The sequence below is a fragment of the Triticum dicoccoides genome, chromosome 2B, assembly GCF_002162155.2.
Source record: "Triticum dicoccoides isolate Atlit2015 ecotype Zavitan chromosome 2B, WEW_v2.0, whole genome shotgun sequence".
In the NCBI taxonomy this organism is placed as follows: Eukaryota; Viridiplantae; Streptophyta; class Magnoliopsida; order Poales; family Poaceae; genus Triticum; species Triticum dicoccoides.
The window spans coordinates 794,266,233-794,276,963 of record NC_041383.1 but is presented as its reverse complement, the minus strand read 5'-3'; positions in this window follow the sequence as shown (position 1 = coordinate 794,276,963).

Below are 10,731 nucleotides of genomic sequence, written 5' to 3'. Positions count from 1 at the left end.
GCCGCGCCCGTCGCCTCGGGAGCCGCCCCACCGGAGCCGCCGCCCGTCGCGCACCGGGGGAGCCCCGCCGCAGGTCGCCGCCCTTCGCCGGGGGAGAGCCGGAGCCGCCGCCCATCGCACGCCGGGGGAGAGCCGTCGCAGGTCGCCGCCCTTTGCCGTGGGAGAACCGGTGCCGCTGCCCTTTGCTGGGGGAGTTGCCGGCAAGTCGCAGCCCGTCGCGCGCCGTGGGAGAGGCGCCCCAGGTCGCCGCCCTTCGCCACGGGAGAGCCGGAGCCGCGGAGCCGCCGTTCGTCGCACCAGAAGGTACTATACTATGCATCGTCTACCACGAGAAGGCAAGTGTAAATTTCTCTGGCAAATTTGTAGAACTCTCATTGACACAATTTTTGACAATTAAGTTTTCATGAGGTCGTTATTCTTCAATACTATGAACATCCAACACCTCCTCGCCAGTGACATTTCACAAAACGAATCTATGCATAGCACCTTTCTGAATTCAACAAATTGATCTGCAAGTTTTCTCTTTTTATTTTCACACAACCAGATAAATGTTGTTTCTTCTGGCAACATTGTTCAATACAGGGGAGAGAACACCTGAATTCTAGAATCATGTCGTTGGAGTAAATTAGAAGAAAGCCCACACTCCAGCTATCCAATAATCCAAATGCAAGCAGTGCCATAAACAGCAGAACCTACCTGATTGTAATGTGGTAAAAGAGATAATCAAGCCAATGTAACATCAAGTAATCATAGCATACCAGAAACAAATAGACCAGGTTCAAACAATTGAGATGAAAAAATTTACATGAATCGACGATGGCCTGAGTGCTTCGCTTGAACAGTGCCCGGACTCCATCTCTACATGGCCTGCCCTCTGAGCCTAGCCATGGCCTAGATGATAGATGGTCACACTGCGGGTTGCCGTTCTCGCCTCCACCCACATAAGGGCTTTGGGGTAGTTTATAGGATAAAACATACCCAAGAATCATTGATTAGCTTGGGGAATTGGAGTCGCCTCTTAGAAACTGGGGACAATCAATTGGGGAAGAAGAAGATGGAGAGACTGGATTGACGGTGTTTTTTTTAGATGATTGACAGGGTGTTTCTATGAGAGAACGAAGGAAAGGAATGCGTTTTTGCACGTGACTTGCCTCCTTTCATGGGCTGGGCCTGTTTTTTTGCGTAATAGTAGTATTTTTTTTTCTAGCAATACATATGCAGTAGGCAAGCACAGGGTCGCGCCTGATCGGGCTGGCTCCTAGGCCGTCGCACTCGCCGACATGGCCCAAGGGCGGCTCTGATTGTATGGTGCTGAATGTTCTTTATTATTTTCCTATAAATAAAAAAATGATGTACATATAAAAGGTCTTCTTAGATGTACTTATTTTTCACACACATATACATATACAAAAACGATATATGATTGTTATATGGCATACAGATGAGTTATGCATGTGATTGTGATTCCATATTGGGTTTGCGAAGTGTGAGCAATAACTAACACATATATTCCTCATGTGATTTTGAAAGCTCTTGGTGATGGCGGACGAAGCCACGAAGCAACCTGGCATAGCCATTCAGGTTTGGTCTCTACTTATCTGACTGATTTTCTTCTTAGGGGGCATGAAGTGGATGGAAAAAATTTGTAGGAATCACCAGGTTTGTGGCGACGCATAAGTTGTGAAAGACAAGGTGGAGCTTTAGTTTGGATGGTAAAAACATGTACTGATGTACGACCATTCAATTTCAATGCACCAAAGGCTCTGGTGAGTGCTAAAACAACTACTTTGCTTCTTCAAACATTAGTTCTTTAGAGCGAACCAGTCTGGACTGTTCTGTTCCCTGACCAATGATTAACTATGTGATATCATATATATGGGACATGAAAGTACACTTAAATATTGGCAGTAAGATTACCAGTAGTAGTGCTTTCATTTCCTTTCGCAAACAAATAACACTATTTATAAATCTTTCGCCAACATATAACAATAATTCTGATAATATTTTGCATTGACCTCCATACACAAAGATGATGGGTGTTTGTCCAAGAGAACATACAAGACTGTAATATGATCAACCTGTTTCAAGTTACTGAAACGGGGTAGACAGAGATGTGATTATCCTTGTTAGAAGAGTGGAAGCTTGATACATGTTTCTCACAAGAAGTTCATACCTGCTGGTATTTAAACAAACCAAATTTACTTCTGCAACTATAATTTCAGTACGTTACAGTTACTATGTGTCTTTTAGTTGTTTCATTTTGGTTGTTCTATATTTTCAATTTTTGTATGGGCTGCCTTATTCATGAGTAATAGTACCCTCTTATACAAAACTTTGGCCCAACCTTGTTATTTGAATACAGTTGAATTTTTTGCCACCTATGTCATTTACTAGCCGGGTAGAATTGTAAACTGATTTAAGGACACAAAACACCATACATGATTTTCACTAGCTGCAATTCATGAAGCAAGCATTGAAATGGACTTGCTATAAATGGATGATCATGCTGTTTCACATTATAATCAGCAATATATGATTTGATTTTCACAAACATACAAATGTTACTACCCTTTTTTATGCGCTTGCAAGCCATGAAGCAAGCATTGTTGTTTAGCGTATCTCATAATCCTCAGAAGAATGATGATCATTGATGAAACTCAGCTCCTTCCAGAATGAAATGGGCTTTTTATGATATTTTTTTGAAATTCTAGGATAAAAAATTGTTGGTAGTGGTTTTCTTTTTCCAAGAGAGCTGACATAGTTTACAAAAGAGTGCCCTTTCGGCCATGCTCAGTTTAGGTCAAAAATTCAAAATGACCACCCATGTAGTACTGGTCATGTTGAATTGAAGCATGAGTACCCAACAGATACATGGGGGCTACCAAGGATACTTATTGTCTTATGCATGTAATCCAATTTCTCTTTTAGACCTGAAGTTCCAATATTGTACATTGTATTTGTGAATTGTTTATAGTAGAATATCTGGTATTGTGATTATCAAATTTGTCGTGCATGAATTGGCAATAGTGTTATATGCAATTGGAATTCTACATGGCTTTTTAAAATTTGATATTCATGTTAATATATGGCACATGATGTCTCTTTGTTAGTTGTCAGGCCACAGTGGAGAATCAATGTGTTGTAACAAAGTGGGTGAAAATAGAGTGAATCGAGGGGTAGAATGATGGGTGAAAGTAATAAAACAAATTGTCTTCTGGTGGTTGCTTTGGCTGTTATTGAGAGGGATGTAGAGGGGGGGGTGACATTGTCACCATGATTTATGATTAATTTATTCTTCAAGAAGACATATTCAACCCAATTTTGCACCATCTGCCATAATCTATTCTCCACCCAGGTTTGATAGTTCTGAACTATAGCGGTGAAAGAATACCTTTATTGCGGGGAAATCGTCACCAGAAGTCCAGAATAGTCCAGAATGATACTGAAGGTTAGAATCACCCTTCTTCCAGATTGATTAATTGTAGAGTGCTTTTTATATGAAACTACCAGTTGTTATTTTCCTCCTTTGCCTTACCCAATGACGCCATGCATTCTTCATAGGTTGAGACCATGGGCATCGTCGAAATCCCAATCAGAGCCATGCTTGATGCCATGTTGAAGGACCTGGACCTTCCACAACCACTGCCCACTTTTACCCATCAGTATCCTGAATGATGAACGATGAACAAGTATCTTTGTCTAGCAAATGCTTTAAAGTTTGTACGCACGGCTCAGAACTAAGATGCAACTGAAGCACTCAAGTAGAAAAGACTAGGCAGTAGTGAAGTGTGGATGGGGTGAGAAAGAGAAGGGAAAAAAGCGTTCTCAGTTTAGAAAAAAGAGGTCCTGACCTGTTTTTTTAATACTCAAAACATACAGTATATATGATACTATGGTTTACAACTGCAATATTTGTTGATGCCAAACACCCTAAATTATTTAAAACTATATTATACACGTACATTTCTCCCAAGTCATATAGCGGTTAATACTCAAATCTTTATTTTATTTTTATGAAACTGTTTGGTGATGCTTTGTACATAATAGTCAGGATCTGGTTCACATTACTATACTCGTGCCTAAATGATATTCACCACTATCTCTATACCCTTCTATATATTGTTTATCATTTGTACTTTATATCTGCAAATGAGTAAGAAAAAAATTGATGTGCCTCTGTTTGAATCAAGAGAATGTTCCCTGTTTAAGGAAACATAACTATGGATTGTAGTGCAAATATGACACATAATCCAACGTTTGATGAGAAGAAAGCGGAATACAACACGAAACATCATATATCCTGATCACAAAAGGAAGTTGCAGCTCTCGACTGTCTTAACCATGACCAATTATCACAAACATGTATTTTTCTATTAGACTGTGCTATGGTTCATCTCTGTACAACAATTCTCATATCTAACATCATGTGTTTCTACTTGCAGCTTTTGGTAAGGCCCCACTTGTTTCTAGCTATTCCTAGTTCCAATTAAATGCAAGAGCATCTATAATGCTTTTTGCCGCATTCATTTAGTATGTATTAACTCCTCTCTCCCATGATGACAGTATAGCATAAATTCACCGAAAATCGGCCACTCTCTCCTGATGCCCCCTCATGGTGCCAGATAAACTCGCAGGTCAGCAAAACTCTCATAATTGCTGAGGCATTTATCTCTTCAAGCTGTAACAAGGGTTCTCTGATAAGGCTGCCTTGCAATATTAACCTCACCTGTATTATTTTCTGGAGATTTTATAGCCTGACCATGAAATTGGCTTGAAATGCTCCTGATGAGGCTTTGAAGTCCTTGGAAGTGTGGTAAGACCCACTCTCACATTGATGTTTATTCACCATTAAACTTCTATAAACGGGGTTACCAAATCACCCACCTTACACACCGTACCAAAAAGTTGTGTTTCCAGAGAGCATGACTGTTGAAATGTATTTTTCCTTACATTTTAACCATTGGCCAGGGGAACTTTGTAAAACACGACATGGTGATGAAAATGTCTTCTTAGAAAATGAATTTATAATTAAAGGTTGTGTTCTAATTTGCTCTCGCTGTAGAATTATTGAAGACGGGTTAAGAGTAGTATCTTTTAATTAGCATGAATTATATAGTAGGCTGGCTATGAACTGAAATTATGCCCTCTTGTTCACTGATTATCTATGAACTAAATATACCCTCCTGTAATACATTGGTCTTTCATATGCTGGTTGTGCACACATGGCATTAGCTTCCCTTTTATTACTATATTTCTTCAGTTTACTAAAAATAGAAATATCACTTGAAACTTCTATGCCTGTGGCACCTTAGATCTTCAGTTCATCGGTCTTTCAAATGCCGGTGATAGAGGCAAATCGTCTTGAGCTGAAAGTCGTAAATTATCCTTTGGAGTTGTTGCTTTCTTTAAAGTATTTTTGTCCCCACGAATGATATAATCATGTCTGCAATTTTACCTCGATGCACTCATTCACCTGGAAGAAAGTTTTGCCAATTGCAATTCATTCATTCTCCATGAGAGGAGTGACAAAGTGTATTAGCAATATGTATTCTCCCATTCAAGTGGCACTGTGTAGCTTATTAACATAGTTTTTGTTCTTGTCTACAGATAGTCTTTATTTTGTTTGCCGTGCTACTCTGGACTGGAGTGATGTTTGTTTATTGATTTCTATGCAAACAAATGTAAGATAGTACATCAAGTTTCTTAATATTTGTACCACGGCTAATATTTGAACTTCTACTTTTCCCGAAACTCTCAGAGGTGTAGCATGTGAGAGTTGAAAAATGGTTTGAGATTTCACAGTTCATCTGTCAAATGGATTGTAACTGTAGCTAGAGTGTCCATACTCAGATGCAACACTGCAGTTTAGGACCTCTAAACAGTGGCCTAGCAAGATTCCCGATGTCTGGTGCATCTACTAACATTTCATCTTGACATCCTTGGAATAACTTGTACAACTTCTTTTGTGCTAAAGACACTACATGTTCCTATAGTCTCTTTTGTTCAGTGTTGTACACCTCAAACGTTGTCATAAAGAAAGAAGCAACTTCAGTTTTTGGAAGATACTATGTACATATGTACGTTCTTAAAGAACTTCAGTAGTGCAAAGTTTATTTTCGGACTGAGAGAGTAGAAGATGCTATGTACATCTTTATTATTTCGGCAAGTTTAGGTTATTTTTGCTATACATTTAATTTTTGCAAGTTATGATCTTATTTTTACATCAAGTTATGATTATTTCCACAATTGTTAAACATCTCTAATTCTCTATTGTCTTGCTTATATTTTTGTTCATTTTATTGATAATTCACACGATAATATGTGCGTTGCACGTACATGCTTACTAGTTTACTAGAAATGCATGTGTGTATGTCACTGTTACTGTTCCTTCTTAATACAGTTTTAGGGAACGAACTCCATCCACTTTGTTTTTCCTGCCGGTCGGTCCTCCGACTGTTTAATTCTATGAAGCTGCATGGTCACCGACTGTATACCCTGCAAGCCAGAGTTCCTAGCTCAAACTTTGTAAGCCTGTTCCAAAGACAGCAGGTAATCTGTCTAGAACCATTGGTACTTCAAGCATTGGATTTCTTTCCGGTGAGGGCCGGAAACCATGCAAGCATCCAATTTTTCCCGATGTAGGCTTCGAATGCACTTTTGGATGCCTGGTGAACTAGTTCAGGAGCTGCTATGTACGACTCTGCGCGACCAAACGTCCCCCAATCCCACAGAGTGACCCTGACTGTAGCAAAACGTTTTTTATAGCGAGCGTTCCTATTGATTTTTCGGTTTTTAATTAAGGTTTTCTAAATATCTAAGAAATACATTTATTTTAAAGAAGTCATTTTTTCAATCACTTTTTAAAAGACGTGAACATCTTTGAAAATTCCAAAAAAAATAAATTTTTCAAAAATAGGATTTAATTTGGATAATGCAACTTAATTTTAAAGAGGTCATTTTTAGATTCCAAACATGTATTTTAAAGAAGTCATTTTTTCAATCGAGTACTTTTTAAAAGACGTGACATCTTTGAAAATTCCAAACATTTTTAGATTTTTCTAAAATGTAATTTAATTAGGATAATTCAACTTAATTTAAATTGTGAGCATTTTAAAAACTATTTTTGAACATTTTTAACCTGCATACATTTTTGAAAATTTTGAACCCTTTATAAATTCACAACATTTTATAAAATTTCTGAACATTTGTTAAATATATGAATAATTTTAAAAAGAATAATTTTCTAAAATAGGGATATTTTTTGAAATTGTTAAAAACTATAAATTAAAAACCATAAAAGTGAAGAAATAACAATAAAAATCGGTCCAGGACCTCTTTCAAGGTTCTCATTTCTCAAATACATAGAAGAACATGATATGAAAGGTTCCCAAAGCCGGGGTCCTGCCTTAATAAGCCGGCCCTTTATAGTCGCTAGTTTCTTCCCCAGTTTTTCCGGTTTCATTTTTCCTTTTTTGGTTCTTTTTTATGTATCTATTTTAGATATATATGTTGACTAATTTTAATACAGGCTAAAATTTATTCTTATAGACTGAATTTTTATATAAACATTGGACATTTTGCAAATATAAGTTGAACATTTTTATCTGAATACATGTTAAACATTTCTCAAATGCACATTGAACATTTTTTATATACAAGTTGAACATTTTTCAGATACACACTGAAGTTTTTTTTTATTCTTGTTGATAATTTCTTAAATGAACACTGACCATTTTTTAGTTACACGGTGAATAGTGTTTACAAACTTATTGAAAATTTTCATAAATATAATGAACATTTTTTAAAACGTCCAAAAGTTTTTTAACTTGCCGCAAACATTTTTAAATGTTGATAATATTTTTTTGAAAGGTAAGAAAGATTTTCCAAAAGTAAAAGTAAAGAAAATTTTACATTATATAAAGAATTTTTTAAAATGTCAAGAACATTTCTGGGAATGTATGAAAAACTTATAAAAATGATAAAATAATTGTTTTGAATGATATGACCATTTTTAAAAATTATGGAGAAACAAATTTTTATTTCAGAAATATTTTAATGTGCGATAAACGTTTTTGAAAAAAAGTAAGTTAAATACTTTTTGTAAGGAGAATATTTTGAAATTTAAACAAAAAATAGAAAAAAAAACTTACAAACAGAGTACCAACAAAGCGAACTAACATGACAATGATTGGGCCTGCTCGCTATAGACGATTGTCGAGGCAAGGGAATTGTTCATCTCATAATAAGCGAGAGGTAGACGCGCCCTTGAACTTTTCCCAATGAGGGCTGGAAACAAGCATGGAACCTTTCCTGAGTAGGCTAGAATGCACTACTTGGATGGTTGGTGAGCCTAATAATTTTACATCTGGTTCATGAGTAGATACCTGGGCATGTTAGCTACTTTGCAAGGATAAAATAGGAGAAAATTTTAGGAAATAGTGTAGCTTTGGTTCTTTTGCGGTATTTCATTTCATTCCGCGTGTGTTTTGCTTCAAGTTATTTCTAAGTCAGAGACTTTGCTTCGATTAGCTTCCATTCTTCTCTCGAGCACTGAAAGGAACATGCGTAAGGGATTTTACGTCAAGTCCTAACAACAGTACTAGAGGTAGGAGGAGCAGATTACAAGAGCGTCCCCCCGGCCCTCGCGTTGTCCCCTTGGGGCGACTCGGGGGCGACTAGGGTTCCGCCGCCGCCGCCACCCCCCTCCACCCCCTTCCTTCCCCTTGCCGCTACTAGACACGGCCGCCGGGAAGCCCGCGCGGACGCCGGTGAAGGTGGCGGCGGGGATCTCGGCGCTCCCCCCTCTTGGAGGCATGTGGTTCCTTGGGCGGCGGCCCTTGCCGGAGAGGCAACGTCGTCGGGCGGTGGGCGGCGTTCGCAGGGGGTGCTGGCCAGCGCGCCCGGCCGTGCGGGCGGCGGGTGGCTGGTGGAATTCGGCCACGACGTGTTCTGCTCCGTCAGATCTGGAGGTGTGAAATCCCAATCCCTTGCTGCTTCTATCTCGCCTCTGTGTTGGGCTAGCTTCGTCTGGCTCCGGCGTTGGTGCATGTTGGTGGTGAGCCAGAGAACCGGGGGAAACCTTGGCCGGTCCGGCCGGCCCGGCGGCGACAACGCCCAAGGGCACTGCTTTCCTCCATGGGGGTGCAGCCGAGGTCCCCTGCTCTCCACCCCGACCCCCCTGCCCGGGTGAAAACCTTTATCCCCGGCGGATTTGGCAGCGGCGGCGCCTTGCGCGTCGTGACCTTGCTGGAGGCGCCGTCAAGGGTGTGGGGATCGGTCGGGAGGTTATGCAGGTGAGTGATTGCGCTACCTCCTCTGCGTCGTCCGATTCCTAAAGCTTGTCTCCGACTAGTTGGGCTTGGTCTGTGGCGGAGCAGCCGGCGAGGTATATCCCAAATCGATGTGGTCATCCCATGTCCACCTTGCGATGCGAGGGTGACACTCTTCCAGCTCTAGGGTGAGCTTCTCGAAATCCCGACGGTGCGGCGCCAATGAGCCATGGCGAGGGGGAAGGGTCCCTCTTCGGTGATTGAGAAGGAAGATGTTGGCTCCTTTCTTCTCTAAGTGTTCCTGGTGCACGGTCCATCCTCGAAGGTCGGCTATGTCCTGATGCGCTGCTCCGTTCCTGCTACATATGATCCTAGTGTGGAGTGCTCGGCCTTTTCTAGCTGTAATCTTTTGTGGCTTGTGGAGGTTGCAGTGAATAGTCTTTCCAGTGTTCCCCGTTGTATCGTTCTGACCGTTGTAAGTTGGGTTGTCTGGTGTAATTCCTGGCCAGTTGATGGTTTTGTTAATTCAAAACCGGGCTCTTCGCGAGCCTTCGTTCTAAAAAAACAGTACTAGAGGTAGTACGTGAAATTTGTATTCAAGGGGATGTCACGTAGGATACTAGTAGATTTACAACACGGAAAAAGGGGACCCATGATATAGCTAGGTTTAGGCCGCCAAGATGGAAGCCCTAGATCCTACATTGTTTCTTCTTATATATGAAGAAAATAGTTGATTACAATGCCGAGGGGTACCCGCCAAGTCAGGGCAACTCGACGAAATAGGATGATGGTGGTGTTGATTTCGACAGGAGTGTTGGAAATCTTCTATCGTGGTGTAGGCCGGTCTAAGTGAAAAGGAGCAGATCCTCCTCTATGACGCTTCTTATGCAGCTCTAGTTATGGAAAACTCTATATGGCAATAAGTAAGGGCGTACACGGATTGGAGTCAAACATGATGTTGATCTTCAGCACGTACTCCTTCCATTTTTGTATACAAGGTCACAAACCCATATTACAGGTACCAAGTCAAAAGTAAATGTGTATTTAAGCCAATATTCCAAGCTAGCTTGTCTTCTTGTTTGTTGTGTTAATTAATACTTATTTTTTTGTTCCACCCACAACAAGCCAATGCTCTCACTCCTTTTGGTTGATTAATGAGGCGCATGCAAGCCAACTTTCTCACACCCACATGCATGCAAGAGATAGTTAATGTTCCCTTTGCTAGTACGAGGCAAACATCATCACTTTTGTCTCGATTAGTGTTAGTGGCCTTGTATAGATACAAATTGTAATTTTGATAGTGGCCTTGTATATAAAATGGAGGGAGTATAGCCCTTTCCTATGTGTCGTAGAGTGCTTACCTAATACATGGTGTACTCTGGTGAAAGTTCCTCCAATGGCGGTGATGCTTCTCCCCGGATTGATGTCGTGTTCTTTGTCCTTCGTCCTTGGTTGAGGGAGG